The following is a 15874-nucleotide window of genomic DNA, read 5'->3' on the forward strand; positions in this document are numbered from 1 at the left end:
GATTCAATCCCTGAGTCAGGAAGATCCCCTGGAGAAGGAAATGGCAACCCATTCTAGTATTCTTGCCAGGAAAATCCCATGGACAGAGGAGCCTGGCGGCCTTCAGTGCATGGGGTAACAAAGAGCTGGACACAGCTTCGTCACTGAGCACCACACACATCACACATAAGATACTTTAATCATTAGTTGAAAACAACAGCACAGATTAGAAACTATTCTGTGGTATGAGATCCCTAGGTAGCTATGGGGATTGGTTCCAGGATCCCTGGAATCCAAGAATTTTGGTATCTGCCAGGGGATACCAAATTTCCTTATATGAAAAGGCCTGGTACCACTGGCCCTCCACGCCCGTGTCTCCACATCTGCAGGTTCCACCAACCACAGTGCAGGACCCACCAGTATGAAGGACTGACTGTGTAAACAAACCCAAGAAATGCTTAATTCTTAGAGACCACACGTAACCTACTCAGGCTTTGTGAGATGGTGGCATTGCTGCAAAACAGTTTATCACTGTGATAGGAAAGGGACTTCTGCTTTTTTCCCCTACCGTTTCATAGCATCCTTCAGGGGAAATCAAGAAACGAAAAAATATTCAGTTTAAAATTCTTCAGTTTTAACATCTTCATCTCAACAGGTTCCAGGATGGTAATAAGATGATAACTCTAACTGGGAGACCTGGTTTTTCTCTAAAAATGGAACTAATATACAAATATATCTCTATTAATTTTTTTGTGTGGCTGAAAAGGACAGATACATCCTTAGGAAGGAAATGGTAAATATTATCAAAAACTGTTTTCTATGTAGTCTCTTTGCTATCTGAAATTATGTAACACATGAAGTACATTATTTTAATAAGATCTATTTTCCTAACTGTATTGAGATATCATTAAGAAAAAAAATGTGTAACTTTAAGGTATAAAACCCAACGATTTGCTATAGATATGTTTTGCAAAATGATTACCACAGTAAGGCTGGTTAACACTTCCATCACCTCGGTTACCATTTTTTTAAGGTGACAGTAATCAGATCTAATTTTTACATTTTGCTACAGGCATGATATATAGGAGAACTATATGGAAAGAGATATGAGGTCATGACCAACAAAGTACATGATACTGTGATAAGCTTACTCTAAACCTTCTGGAGTACGGGACTTCTGGGAGGTCAAGTTTTAACATTTGCAAAATGCCTACCCTTCTGAAAAGCGAATTTATTTTTTTCTTGCCTTCTTTCTCTGTTCTCATCACCACTATAAGGTAAGGCCCAAGAGGTGGAAATCCATTTCCAGATTTCCTAACAAAACTTTCAAAGAAGGTAGAAATGAAAATGAGAATAAGAGCTCAATGATATTCTTGACATTGTAATTTTACATTCATCATCATAGGTCCCTCCTCGACCCTACCACTGTGCCCTGCCCACCTCTTTTTTAATCAGTGGTTCCCTGGCCTCCCACAATTATTCACCCAGCCCTGCTGAATAATTTTCTTCCCCCTGCTTGGTATAACAACAAAGCTCAGAAGCAGGAAGGAATGCCACTTACAGACAGGTCAGACAGTGATGTAATTAACAGATCAAGGAGAAGTGTTATTTCAGAAGCCCCATGGAGCAAGAGACAGGCTGATTTCCTGGGTCATGACATTACCAGGAAACTACAGTTACTAAAGAATGAATATCTAAACCAAAATGTTTTCTTCAAATGCATAAAAGGTTGTATAAATATTACCCTCTCCTGTGAAAATTAAAAGTTTTATAGAGACATTTTATAGATACAAATTTAAAACTAGTTAGGGGAAATAACTCCTCCATCTCACACTATGTGAGGTGCAGGGGTATGTATTTTTGTATGTCTCTGCCAAATGAATTTCTCAAGGAATAAAATGCAGGAAAATACAAAATGCAGAAAATAAGGTCAACCCACAAAGAATCAAATTCCACGCACGGAATGTGGATGTAAAGGTGATTAAACATAGTCCCCACTTATTACCAGTAAACTAGTTGAGAAGGTTGTCATCAGAGAGGTTCATATAATCATACTCAGGGTTTACAGCTTCAGCCACAAGTCCAGGAAAAAAAGAAAGGAGATGGTCTTGTTCTACCTTCCCAAGAAAAACAAAGAACCAGTTGACTGAAGGTCTGAGACTCAAACTCGTGACTGCAGAGGAATGAGAAACCAATGAGACACAGCTTTCAAAGCATGTTCTTTGATACCACAAGCCATACAACCAGAAATATGCCCGGCTGTGAATAAGAGAAGTATATTTTACTTAGATCGTTGTGCTTTCCATCTCAGGAAGGGATTCAGTCACAGATGAGAACTTTCTCACTCCACGCTGCAAAAGTATTGACCACTTTCACTCTCTTTTACAGCTTCCCATGTTTTAATAACTACTCTAGCACAATGCATTAGGCTTAGAAGTACTCATAGACCAAGTAAATAATAAATCCCAATGATAACAGAAACAAAACATTAGTACAAAACCTCCCACATAGACCTAAAGGTGACAAAACAAATTAAAACTTGAAATAATTAAATAAATTAACTTAGGTGGGCCTATGCCTCTTCCAATTACTTAACACTCAGGTGACATCAGGGAAACGTCAAAAAGACAAGACATCATTGAGATGACAAACTTCAAAGTATTTTTCACTCTCAGGTAAAACAACATGAATTAAAAATTACCATTCTGGTCCAAAGTCACTCCCAAGCCTACGCAAATTCCTTCAGGACAGAGGCTACGTCATATGCATCTTTATTGGCCTCAGCCTCCAGTTCCTCAATACCACAGAAGATAACTTCTCTACTGTACATGGAGGAGAGAACATATTCAGGGCCTGATTCTCCTCTGTAGTCACTTCCAGCAATTCAAAAGCTAAAAAATACTGATAATCTGTTGTATCAAAGGTGCTTCAGTAAGTCAAGACAGGCATCCCTGAAAAAGAGTCTCAGTACTCAGGAGCAGTGGCTACCAATACCGACTCCCCAAGCTCAGCTTGGCCTAGTTCCCATCTCCAAAGCAATCCGCTGCACAAAATAGGTTTAGTCCCCAAACCGTATGGACTTTGTTCCTCCAGCAACATCTGGGTTCCGCATGACTCCTGACCTCTACCTCAAACTAGAGATTTCAAACACTAAGAACTTCACTCAACAAGAAAGTAGAATCATAAGTCAATCCAGGAGAAACGCAGAAGCCAAGACTAGTGCAGACAGTACAGAGGAATGAGTTTGGTGTCCTTAACAATGTTCCTGGAAGTGTGTTAGTGGCTCAGTCGGGTCTGACTCTTTGCAACCCCATAGACTGTAGCCCACCAGGCTTCTCTGTCCATGGGATTCTCCAGGCAAGTATACTGGAATGAGTTGCCATTCCCTTCTCCAGGGGATCTTCCTGACCCAGGGATCGAACGTGGGTCTCCTGCATTGCAGGTAGATTCTTTACCATCTGAGCCACTCTGAAACAACTTTTCAAAAGGGAAAATTTAAATATAAATATAAATTTATCAGATTAAAAGTATTTGTATTATGGAAGACAAAAGACAGCTTCCAGAAACCTCGGTGGTCTTACTATACAGCTAAAATAAGCTTCTTTTCTTCCTGATAGAGCATACTTTCCTCTCTGCTGTAGGGTTTGGCTCTGAAAACCTGGATCATAATCTGGGAGACCCAAAAACTAATTATTATGTTTAAAAAAAGACATCTCTTAAGCTGACCTAGTTTGGAAGCCTGGATGCCTTTAAATTGCCAATGAACTGAAACCATTCATGAGAATGGGGCTTTTGAATGCTGAGAATGTTCTTTGGGGCTCAGCACAAAGATATTTGGCATAGATGACTGTAAATATTTGTAAAACTCTGGGTAAATGGACAGTGTTTGACCACACTCAAACCTCATGTCCAGCACAGTACTGTAGAAGCAAGTTATCTGGGGTGATTGGTTTGGGGGGTGGGGAGGGGGTTGGTTGAGGGACTTTTTTTGTCTATTTGTTTATAATTTTAAAAAGCCAAGCAATTCAATTTTGCTACATCTTTTTACATTTTCTATACCTTGAATTTGTTTACTCATCAAGACAGTTTCAATTAGAGGCTCCTTTTGGAACAATTTATTTTCTTTCCCACTTTTCTAACTTTATGCCCATCACAAAGAATAAAATCCCAGTCACAGGCATGCAAAAGGAAGGCAGGAGTTTTATGAAAATGTGGCCTTGGAGTTCCTAATACAATTCTCTCCACGTGGCCTTGTGGATGGTTATAGATATTTTTTCTTCTCCTTCTCTCTCCTCCTCAAGATACCTTTAGAAATACCTAAGGGACTGCTACCCATGAAAAGGACTAGGGCTGAAAAGGGAGGACAGAGGAAGGAGAAGGAGGGACCAACAGAGGGATTAGATGTAAAAGGGACTGGGGGCCAAGAGGCTCATCTCAGTGAAAGCTGCAGTACTCCGATACTTCAGCCAGCAACTCACTGAAGACTGGCTGGGGTTCCTTTTGCCTCTTTATCCGCGCCCTAAAAACTGAGTCATGGCAAGGTTCATTTATTTTGCTTTGGGCCTAGACACCCTCAATTGGCTGCTTCAGAAATGTTAGATACATTGTTCTTTAATTCACATCTGGCAACATTCAAATAAACCTCCAGAAATGCCAAATCAGAAGAACACTGCTAGCCTTACCGCCAGCCTTAGCTAATATTTTGATATGATACATGCAACAGAAAGTAAGAAAAAAGTGAGACGGTTGTGCAAGCATGAAGAGAGAACATATTGCCAGAAAGGGGAAATCATTTCTGAGAAATCTAAATGTGAGAAGTACATTCAAGAGTGGACTGACAACAGAATCTCTGAAACTCCTTGTAAGAAAAACAAAAGGTACCCTGGAAGGGGTCAGCTAAAGATATCTCTTCTGCACTGATAGAGGGATCAGTTTCATTTTAACTTCAACTTGAGAACAGCAGTGGAAGACCAAAGTTTCACCCTGTTTTATCAGCAATTACACAACAAAATAATCAGCAGAATGTAGGACCAAGATCCCACGGATAACATCTTATCCATATGTAGGTATATCAACCTACTGGCATGCATTCCCAAACAGCAGAAGGTAAGTATCTGAGATTCTGCCTACTCTGGTCTCCAGCTGCAGACACTGGGAGGTCTGCTCTGATCTTGAATTTTACAATACATTCTGCAGAGACTAGTTTTACAATAAATTAAGCTCGTTCCTTTTTGCCTGTAAACGGAGAGCTATTATTGTAAAGTTCACAGGTGTTTCAGGCATTCAGAATGAATCCGATTCTGCATGGTTTCAGTACGAGAGGCAGAAAATAAAGCTAAACAACCCAGATATCAGAGTGAGTCTCCCGTCCCTTTTTCTTTTCTTAGTCCAACCCACCGCTGTCTTGCAATGCCCGCAGCACTTTAAAAGCTGCCTAAACCTACCTGGCCGGAGAGCTCCGTTCCTCCCGGCCGACGCCGGGCTTCTCAGCAGCCTCCCTCGCGCGCACCGCCAGCCGGGGCCGCTCGCACCCCGGGGAGGAACGGCTGTTCCATGCCCTCCGTCTTCCGCCCTGCTCTGCGGCTGACAGCTTTGCGCTCTGCAGGATTGCAACAGGGCTCGGGCTTCCAGACCGATCCGGCCGGAGAGGGAGGAGGAGTCCCTCGAACCGCCTCCTGCCTCGGGGTGCAGCTGCGCTGCCCGGGGAACCTCTCAGAGCGCGGGGCGCAGCACCGCCAGCAGCAGCAGCAGCAGCAGGGACGAGAGCCGTGCGTTTATTTATACAGGAAGCTCAGGCGCGCACTTCCTACTTCCCATGTGGGTCGCACTTCAGCTGCAGGTGATGGTCTTAACCCTGTCCGAACCCGGCGGCCCGCGTGCCCCAGCAGTCCGGCCCTCCTGTGCTCGCTCCGCTTAGCAAGACCTCTCTCTTGTCCTCCTGGGACGCCTGCTGCAGACAGCCAGGGCAGGACGATCAGCATCATCAGCCCCTGGTATCCTTCCTTCCTCCCAGACCAGGACACTTCTTCACCTAACTGGCTTTCAGAACTTGCTGCTTCTCCTCTGCACGCGTCCTCCAGGGACACCTGTCTTTCCCTTCCCTCCCAGCCCTCCCAGTCTCTTGTTTCTAACGACCCAGACCTGCCTTCCCACCCTGCCAGAACACTTGCTTCTGTAGAGCCAGTCCCCACGCACGTCTCATCTAAAAACATCGCGTACCTGATTTGTCCTTTAGCATCTAATGATAAAATTAGAACGTAGGCAAATCAAATCAGGACAGTCTTCATGGACCTCCTGTAACACAGGCACACTTTTAGGAAAAAAACTGATTTTGCCGGAAGTGCTTTGCCAACAAATTACGTAGGGACTGCTTAGTAACCTAACAGGTAGTACTCCAGCTAAAGACAGTGTAACAGAGTAATCCAGAAGCTGCGGGGGTGGTGTGTGTTGCGGGCGGGGGGGAGGCAGGGGGAGGTCTTATGAGGTCTTCTTCACTCCAAAACCTCAGACACTTAGTTTGTGCGACGTCTTTAACAGGTTACCTACCAACTCACTCCCCACACCCCCACGGGTCACCATCACAGTCCCAACTTTGTCGAACGTCGCAGTTTAGAAATGTCCCTGCCCAGACAGGGGAACCTTTCTGTGCTCACTCGGCACCCTCACTCGACTTTTGCAACCACAGTCAGGAATGTGCTTCCTAAAAGGAAGGGACTCGCAGCCCTTTGTGGAAGGAATACTGAGCCTGCCAGTGAAGGATCAGCAGTCGGCACGGTGCCAAAGGACACAAGCAAACTGCCTCTGGGCTCTCATGTTGAAGAAAACCTTGAGGTCAAAGCCAAGTGCGGAAGAACACAGTGCATCTCTGTGTATGATGGCAGGACAGACAGGAGGACTAGTTTTGTTTTTGTTTGAGTGACTGAAAACGACGGAAAATCATTCTCCTACAGTTCTTGAGCCCAGAAGTCCAAAATCAGGGTGTCAGCAGGGTTGGTTGCTTCTGGTGGCTGTGAGGAAAAACCTCTGTGTCTTTCTCCTAGCCTCTGATAGTTGCTAGCGGTCTTTGGTCTTCTTAAGCTTGTGGCTGCATCGGTTCACTGATGCCTCCATCATCACATGGCTTTTTCCCTTGCATGTCTCTTTGTCCACATCTCTCATATTTTTTCTTATAAAGACACTAGTCATGGGATCTAGGGCCTGTCATAATCCAGTATGACCTCATCTTCATTTGATTACAAATGACGACCCTATTTTCAAACAAAGTCACATTCTTAGGTAATGAAAAGAATTTTAGAGGATACTATTCAACCCAGTACAGTACGGTATGTAATAGAAAACTCTTGATTTAAAGGATAATTCATTTGAAAAAGCTAGTTTCACAAAAGCAGATTTTTTTTTAATAAAAACAGGTTTTCAAGGTTGATAAACATCTCTTTTCATGGACTTCCACTTAAACCATTATCAGAGTTTTAAATGACAGGTTATGACCAGTATTTTTGGAAATGATTTTCAAGTACTTGTAGGGGTGTGTGTATGTGTGCTCAGTCGCTCAGTTGGGAGGAGGACCAATCTTCTAGTGGGGGAGGAAGGGAAGGAGGACAAGGGAGATAAGATTACAGTAAGAGAACATACAACGGAGTCCCAAAAAATAGAACTGAAGGATATTTGAGCTTGAAAAGTCCTTCTAGCTAGTTTAGCCCAGGCATTTAGCTTTAAAGATGAGGAAACTAATGTCCAGGGAGATTTAAGGGGTCAACTTCAACCAGGTATGGGCAAAGCTGGAATGAGACCTAAATCTGTGTTAGATGAAAAAGGTATTTGTTAATGAAAACTGCCCCACAGGTGTCTAACTTCAAATTTTGCATTTGCCAGTGTAAATGCTTTAGCAGACCCCAGATAGCCAAAGCAATTTTGTGAAAGAGCTAAGCTGGAGGAAATCACATCTCCTGATTTCAAACTATATTACAAAGTTATAGTAATCAAAACTCAGATCTGCCTATCATAGGTTCTGAGATAATCAATCTCAAGGTATTTTCTTGGTGTAGTGAACATTACTGATGGACAGGAATCAGGAAAGATAAACAAAGCACCTTTTAAGAGGTTACTTTATTCATCAATGCCAGTACAAAACTTTGGTGCCTTAAACCAAAGTTCAATACAGAGTCCACTTTTTCAGTTACCAGGCAATTAAGCTATAATCTCTTGTCAACAGAATAAGGGATGAAGCTGCTGCTAATATGAATGAAAATATGGGTTAAGCAATAATCATGCTATCTGCTGCTGCAAGTGGCAGATGGAAAGAAAAAATATATTGTGTAATAATATCAGCATTGATTATTTTCAAGTTTATAAAATCTGCATTCAACTTTTAATAGGACTAAATGAACATGTAGAACACTATAGTATTATGTGAACAACTCTTTCAGATCTGGAATAAAATATCTAAGAACAAATGTAACCAAGGAGGTGAAAGATCTATATACTGAAACCACAAGACACTGATAAAAGAAATTGAAGAAGACAAAAATAAGTAGAAAGACATTCCATGCTCATGGACTAGAAGAATTAATATTGTTAGGATGTCCATCCTACCCAAAGCAGTCTACAAATTCAATGCAATCCTATAAAAATTTCAATGGCATTTTTTCATAGAAATAGGACAAACAATCCCAAAATTTGCATGGGACTACAAAAGATCCCAGATAGCCAAAGCAATTTTGTGAAAGAACAAAGCTGGGGAAATCACATCTCCTGATTCCAAACCATATGACAAAGTTACAGTAATCAAAACTCTTTCAGAACGCCTCATGAATCCACAGTGTGCCCCAGCCTCTCAAGCATGTATTGATCTCCTCCCAGACAAGCTGCTAAATGCTAGGAGGACAGACACAAGTTGGACATGGGCCCTGTCCTCAAAGAGCTTTCAATCCAGGGAAGGAGTCAGACAAGCAAATCAATTATCAGGGTACTATGGTGTGTGTGTACATGATATGAGAGACTTAAACATGATGTGCTTTGGAAGCACAGTGAAGACATGAACTAAAAGAAAGGGGCTGGTGAAAAGAATCGAGGGAGATTTCCCTGAGAACATGAATTAAAGCTGACACTTCAAGTAGCCAAGTGGAGAAGGTGGGAAAAGATGAACCAGTCAGAGGCACAAGCCAGTGTAAATGCTTACAGTTGTCAGACTTCGGGTGATGCTTTTCATAATTCAGACAGAGCAGATGAGGGCAGAATTAGAGTGAGGGTTTGAACTAATGTAGCGGCAAATGGCAGGGTAAAGAAAGGAACAAATGGAGGGAGATCTCAGAAACAGAACTGAATGGGACCTGATCCCTGATTGGATGTAGGGGATGAGGGAGAAAGAAGAGCCCAGGTTGCCAGTACCACTAACTGAGAGTAAGAATAAAGCAGCCATAAAGGATGGCTTTCCTTAAGCCATCATTAAGGAAAATTATTTAAAACCTGTAGAATCTGAGGTGTCTCTAGGACATATGGAAGACTTGTCCAGTAAGCCATCAACAGAGATCCAGAGTGGAGTGTCTTTTAGGAATTACCATCATTTAGGTGGTGACCACGAATGAGATTAACAAGAGCTGAGATCACCCACAAAAGGTAGCATGCTGTAGGTAGCATGCTGTAGAGCGACAAAGGGACTTTCCGCACATACACAAACTATCACCCACTCATTATTAGTAACCTTAAACAAACCATTTAAACATATTCAAAACTCTGTCATGTCCGACTCTTTGCAACCCCATAGACTATACAGTCCATGGAATTCTCCAGGCCAGAATGCTGGAGTGAATAGCCTTTCTCTTCTCCAGGGGATCTTCCCAACCCAGGTTTTCACATTGCAGGCAGATTCTTTACCAGCTGAGCCACACAAGGGAAGCCCAAGAATACTGGAATGCGTAGCCTATCCCTTCTCCAGCAGATCTTCCCGACCCAGGAATCGAACCGGGGTCTCCTGCATTACAGGTGGATTCTTTACCCACTGAGCTATCAGGGAAGCCCTCAAACAAGTTATTTAACATATTCAAAACTCAGTTCGTTCATGCATAAGAGAGGAATGATGATACTCATCTCACAGGTTGTGGGGAGGCTCAGTGAGAGGTTTGTAAAGTAGCTAGCACAGTGTCTGATGGCATTACATGAGTCTTGAAGGTGGGACAGTGAATGTCACTTCCTGGATCTGTGCAGTACACAACCTGCTCAGCTATACAGCATGGCCCTGCCCTGATACACAACAGGAACGCGTTCAGTGTTGTTAAGTGTTATTAATCTTAGAAGCAAGGAGAAAGGAGAGAAAAAAAGAAAAAATTCAAATAAGAGAACCCATAGAAACACCAGTATTTATAAGGTAGGTAAAAGAAGAGTCCTCATATAAACCTAAGAAGGAACTGCTTCTTTTAGACTACAAAAAGTAGATGTAACATGTGAGATCTCAGACTGAGAAGTAAAATCCAGTCACTGCAATCTACAAAAATACTTTTTATCTTTCTGAACAATGATAAACATAATACTATAAATTGTTCACCAGAGTTTGCAGTCATGTTGACCTTCGCCACAAGAGAGAATTTCCTAATCTGAATTACAGACTTTCCTTTGTTATTGTTCTCCAGTTGCTAGGTCATGTCTGACTCTTTGTGACCCCAGGCAAACAAAATCTTGACATTAACGGTAAGTAATCCAAACTGTAGGCATTGTATTAACTTGTAACATACCTAAAGTCATGTAAAAGCAAGACCAAAATAAATCTAAAGCATACTTAGCCAAAAGAATATATATAGAGAAATATACATATTAGATTACTAGATATATATACTTATATAATATAAAACATATTATATAATATGTAATATGTAACACTATATATATATATATACACACATAAAACATACACTCTAGTCCTATATAATAAGGAAATCAACAAATGGATTTTCTTTTTAGAAAATTAAAGAAAAATTAGATTCATTCTGATGCTACTGAAATTACTCTTCTCACCTGCTTTACTCTGTTAGTAACAGCCATTAGTCTTGACATCCTGATTACATGCTGCATTAAAACTTTTTTTCTGTTTTTTTATTGAAGGATAATTGTTTTACAGAATTTTGTTGTTTCCTGTCAAACCTCAACATGAATCAGCTATAGGTATTCATATATCCCCTCCCTTTTGAACCTCCCTCCCATCTCCCACCCCATCCCACCCTCTAGATTGATAAAGTGCCCCATTGGAGTTTCCTGAACCACGCAGCAAATTCCCGTCGGCTACCTATTTTACGTACGGTAATATAAGTTTTCACGTTTCTCTCTCCATCCATCTCACCCTCTGCTCCCCTCTCCCCATGTCCATAAGTCTATCCTCTATGTCTGTTTCTCCACTGCTGCTGTAAATAGATTCTTCAGTACCATTTTTCTAGATTCTGTATATATGCATTAAAATACTATATTTATCTTTCTCTGACTCACTTCACTCTGTATGATAGGTTCTAGGTTCATCCACCTCATCAGAACTGACTCAAAGGTGTTCCTTTTATGGCTGAGTAATATTCCATTGTGGATATGTATCACTACTTCTTTATTCATTCTCTGTGATAGACATCTAGGTTGCTTCCATGTTCTAGCTGTTGTAAACAGTTCTGCAATGAACAATGGATACATGTCTTTTTCAATTTTGGTTTCCTCAGGGTATATGCCTAGATTAAAACTTTTTAAAAAATTTTGTTAATGATTTGTTCAGTTTTAATAAATCAGATGAAAGAACACAAGTATTGGGAAACCAACTTCTGCAAGAGGTGTCATTCTCTCTCCATGAGAAAAATTTAATGCAAAGGTCATGGTATTCGGCCACTGAGAGTTTGGTTACTTGTCATTTCCAAAGACCTACCATTTCATTCACATTTTTCTGCTGGATCTAACAGGGCTCATCTTTCAACATTTATTGACAGTACTGAATATAAGAACTAAGAATAAGACACAATATGAAATAAGGCTAAGAACATTACAAAATATTAAAAAAAAAAAAAAACTATGCCAGAGATTCGTTCAGGGTGACATGGTGGTCAAACTATTGATAAATGGAAAGTCAAAATATGACCCAGAAATGATTACCCAGTTATGTCTGCCTTGATAACAAAAGTTTTCAAAAAGTTGGAGACATGTCATCTTGGTTCTGTTTCATACATACAAGAGCATCTCAAAATCCGCTGGGCTGCAATAAGAAAAACCTGACTAGACCATCATCAAAAAGTATACAAATAGTAAATGGTAGAGAGGGTGTGGAGAAAAGGGAACCCTCCTACAGTGTTTGTAGGAATGTAAACTGGTACAACCACTATGGAGAATAATATGGAAGTAGCTTAAAAACTAAAAACAGAACTACCCAATCATCCAGCAATGCCACTCCTAGGCATATATCCAGAGATAATCACAATTCAAAAAGATAGATATACCCCAGTGTTCACTGCAACACTATTTACAATAGTGAGGACACAGAAGCAGCCTAAATGTTCATGGACAGATGAATGGATAAAGAGGATGTGGTATGCATATACAGTGGAATAGTACTCAACCATAAAAAAGAATGAAAGCATGCCATTGGCAGCAGCATGGATGGATCTAGAGATGATCACACTAAAGTCAGTCAGACTGAGAAAGACAAATATCATATGATGACCATTTATATGTGGTGGAATCTAAAAATGTCATACAAATGAATTTTATATGATATAAATCTCCTATTTACAAAGGAGAAACAGACTCACAGATTTAGAGAACAAACTTACGGTTACTGGGGCAAAGGAACGGGGAAAAGACATTAGGGACTTTGGGACAGATATGTACACACTGCTATATTTTAAATGGAAACCAACAAGAACCTACTGTATAGCACAGGGAACGCTGCTCTAAGTTATATGGCAGCCTGGATGAGAGGGGAGTTTGGGGCAGAGTGGATACATGTATATGTATGGCTGAGTTGCTATGCTGTGCACTTAAACTATCATAACATTATTAATCGGCTATACTCCAATATCGGAGAAGGCAATGGCACCCTACTCCAGTACTCTTGCCTAGAAAATCCCATGGACGGAGAAGCCTGGTGGGCTGCAGTCCATGGGGTCACTGAGGGTCGGACACGACTGAGCGACTTCACTTTCACTTTTCACTTTCATGCATTGGAGAAGGAAATGGCAACCCACTCCAGTGTTCTTGCCTGGAGAATCCCAGGGACGGGGGAGCCTGGTGGGCTGCCGTCTATGGGGTCGCACAGAGTCAGACACGACTGAAGTGACTTAGCAGCAGCAGCAGCATACTCCAATATAAAATTTAAAGTTTATAAGTAATAATAAATTGAAAAAAATAAAAGAAACAAATTTGCTACTTAAGTTTTCATTAAACTTTGCATTCCTTTAGCTCATTTTCTGCCAAAGGAGACTGTCCCACAATAAATGTTAAAGTTGTCAACAATAAAATAAATAGCTATAGATTTGCACCCTGCAAGTGACAAAACTACCGTATCAGGAGCAGTCAAGCTTGCTACACTTGCCACCCGCCTCACCAGCAGTCAGCCTGGCAGCTTCATGCTTTTCATAGGCCACAGTGGGGGTCTTGGCACAAGTGACCCACTAAGGAGCTGACAGGGTGAGCAGCACCAAGTTCTCCCACTCCCTGAAGACTGGACTGAGTTCGTTGTCCTCAGCCACCAATGCTGGAATGTATTTCATTTTCTCAGTGAGAGCTCTGAACACTGTTCTCCAGAGAGAGGCATAAGTTAACTTGGATTTGGAGAGAATCGGTGGGGAAGACAGGGTTATATGCACCATCTTTCACATTTAAACATGTGTTAAAGTGCAAACACTCTTTTCAACACATACCTCTCACATACTATGCGAGGAGACCACAGTAGATCCTCAAGTTATAAGGAGGAAGACTTCTACCTCGTTTTATTTTGTTGTTGTTCAGTCACTAAGTCATGTCCAACTCTTTGAAACTCCACGGACTGAAAAACATCAGACTTCTCTGTCCTCCTCTATCTCCTGGAGTTTGTTCAAATTCATGTCCATTGAGTCGGTGATGCTATCGAACCATGTCATCCTCTCATCTGAGTCAGTGATGCTATCGAACCATCTCATCCTCTCATCTTATTTTAGTGTATTTAAAAATAATATTTCCTTAAAGTCCAGAACCAATGCCAAATGGAAAACAACCACCAGCACAAACTGGAAATTCTATACTAATTATCTGTTTAAAATTTCTACATGAGTCAAAATTGATCTTTTATGTTTTACTTATAAAAGTGTCCATTTCTTCAATATTTTTGATTTGTTTCTATAGTTTTGTACATAGTCTTCATGTATAATTCTTATAATTTCTCCAAAGTCCCTGCTTTATGTGGTTGTGTCTGTTTCCTCATTCCTAACTGTGTATATTTTTTCCAGCTTTTAAAATCTTATTTAGCCTTTTTCTCTGTTTTTTCTTCATTACATTAATTCCAACTTTTAAAACTTTATCAGTTCTTTAATAAGTTCTCCTTTGAGTAAAGTTTTGGGTATATGCTATGCCCTAAAAATTTGGATAAGTGCAATTTTTTATTGCTTTCTCTTTATTCTTTTATCAAAGATTTATTTGGAAGAGTTTCTTAGTTTCCCAGTGGTTTGGGGGTGGGAGGGCATCATATTTTTATTATTAATTTCTAATTTAATTGGCTTATGATTAAGGAATGTGATCTAAAAAAACTCTACTTTTGATATTTTTTCTAGTTTTACCTTGCTTTAGGCCAATTTAATAATTCTATTTCTAGTCATTGGCGTTTGGAAAATTGCACGTCTCCAAAGAAATGCTCCCTGAAAGAGGACTTACTTGGTGATGTGACTGGGTAACCTGCACTGCTCACCTAAAATCTAACCCCCAGACAATGGCTCATGTTGCAAAAGAATTCTCACTTGCAAATCTGGAACTGTTACATCTCTAAGTAGAAAACAAGGCAACTAATTATTTTTAACAGACAGATGGATTGTGCCAGCTTGGAATTTAATCAAAAAAAAAAAAAAAAACCCAAAGACATACAATACTCCTGAATGGTGCCCAGCAAGCACCTCATTCAAGTTTTTATTTTTCCAACCTGGCATCTCAATTTCTCCTCTGCATTAGTAAACATTCATAAGCATCAGGCAAACCCTCTGTGCTTCAAATCCAAGAGAAACACATTTGTCTTGCACGTCAAGAGTGCCTCGGCGTGATTCACTGAAACCTGGACATGAAAGGGGTTAGAAGTATTTCAAATGCAAGCATCTGCTAAAATATTTAGTCCCACCAACGCTTTGAAGACTCTGTACTCAAATCAAATCTTGGCAATCTAAGACACAAACAATGAGCACATTTAAGAGAGGAAATCTTGTTTAAAAACACCAAAGAAATTCCAAACTTTTACAAAAGAACCAGCTGATATTTCAGCAAAGATACACTTGCAGGCAGGCTGTTGTATTAAAAGTTTCTCCTGAAAGTTCATAAAGGTAAAGTGAAAACTCCCTCAGGCCTGGTGTGTTTGAGGAAGGAATAGATTATAGTATTGAGCATCTACTGTGTACCAGGCAAGGTACTTGGTACTAAGCATTTTGTATACTTTATCTCTTTGAACCTTCACAAAAGTCATCACTATAGAAAATAATCTTATTTCAGAAAATAATCTTATGTACCTGCATTTTTAAATGATTGGTAATGGATATACAGGAAAGACTCATTAAAATATAAATTCAGCTACAAAGTTCTCTCATGACATAGTCCATTTAGAGTTAAAGACTCCAATATTTTTACCTCTAAGTTGAGAAGAGTCCCCTAAAACTTCTAAGATTTCAGTTTGTGATTTCAGCAAACTTTTGTCTTAAACACGGAC

General features: G+C 40.5%; 1 protein-coding gene and 1 long non-coding RNA gene across 4 annotated transcripts in view; one reads left to right on the forward strand and one right to left on the reverse strand.

Moving 5' to 3' along the window:
• Positions 1-15874, reverse strand: part of RNF144B (ring finger protein 144B) — a 158973-nt gene that overhangs the window by 81676 nt on the left and 61423 nt on the right. The window contains exon 1 of one of the 2 annotated variants that reach the window (XM_061398752.1): positions 5424-6242. The exons of the other annotated variant lie outside the window; for it this stretch is intronic. The gene's annotated coding sequence lies outside the window, so the exon portion shown is untranslated. Of the gene's footprint in view, positions 1-5423; positions 6243-15874 lie in introns of those variants that run through there. 2 annotated transcript variants of the gene reach the window in all.
• LOC133236641 (uncharacterized) lies at positions 4240-11191 on the forward strand. Of its 2 annotated transcripts, none has more exons than XR_009732962.1 (2): positions 4240-5085; positions 6517-11191. It is a non-coding gene; the product is annotated as an uncharacterized LOC133236641 (long non-coding RNA). The 2 variants fall into 2 exon arrangements; XR_009732961.1 differs by having other exon boundaries at positions 10605-11191.

The sequence above is a fragment of the Bos javanicus genome, chromosome 23 (assembly GCF_032452875.1).
Source record: "Bos javanicus breed banteng chromosome 23, ARS-OSU_banteng_1.0, whole genome shotgun sequence".
Taxonomy (NCBI): Eukaryota; Metazoa; Chordata; class Mammalia; order Artiodactyla; family Bovidae; genus Bos; species Bos javanicus.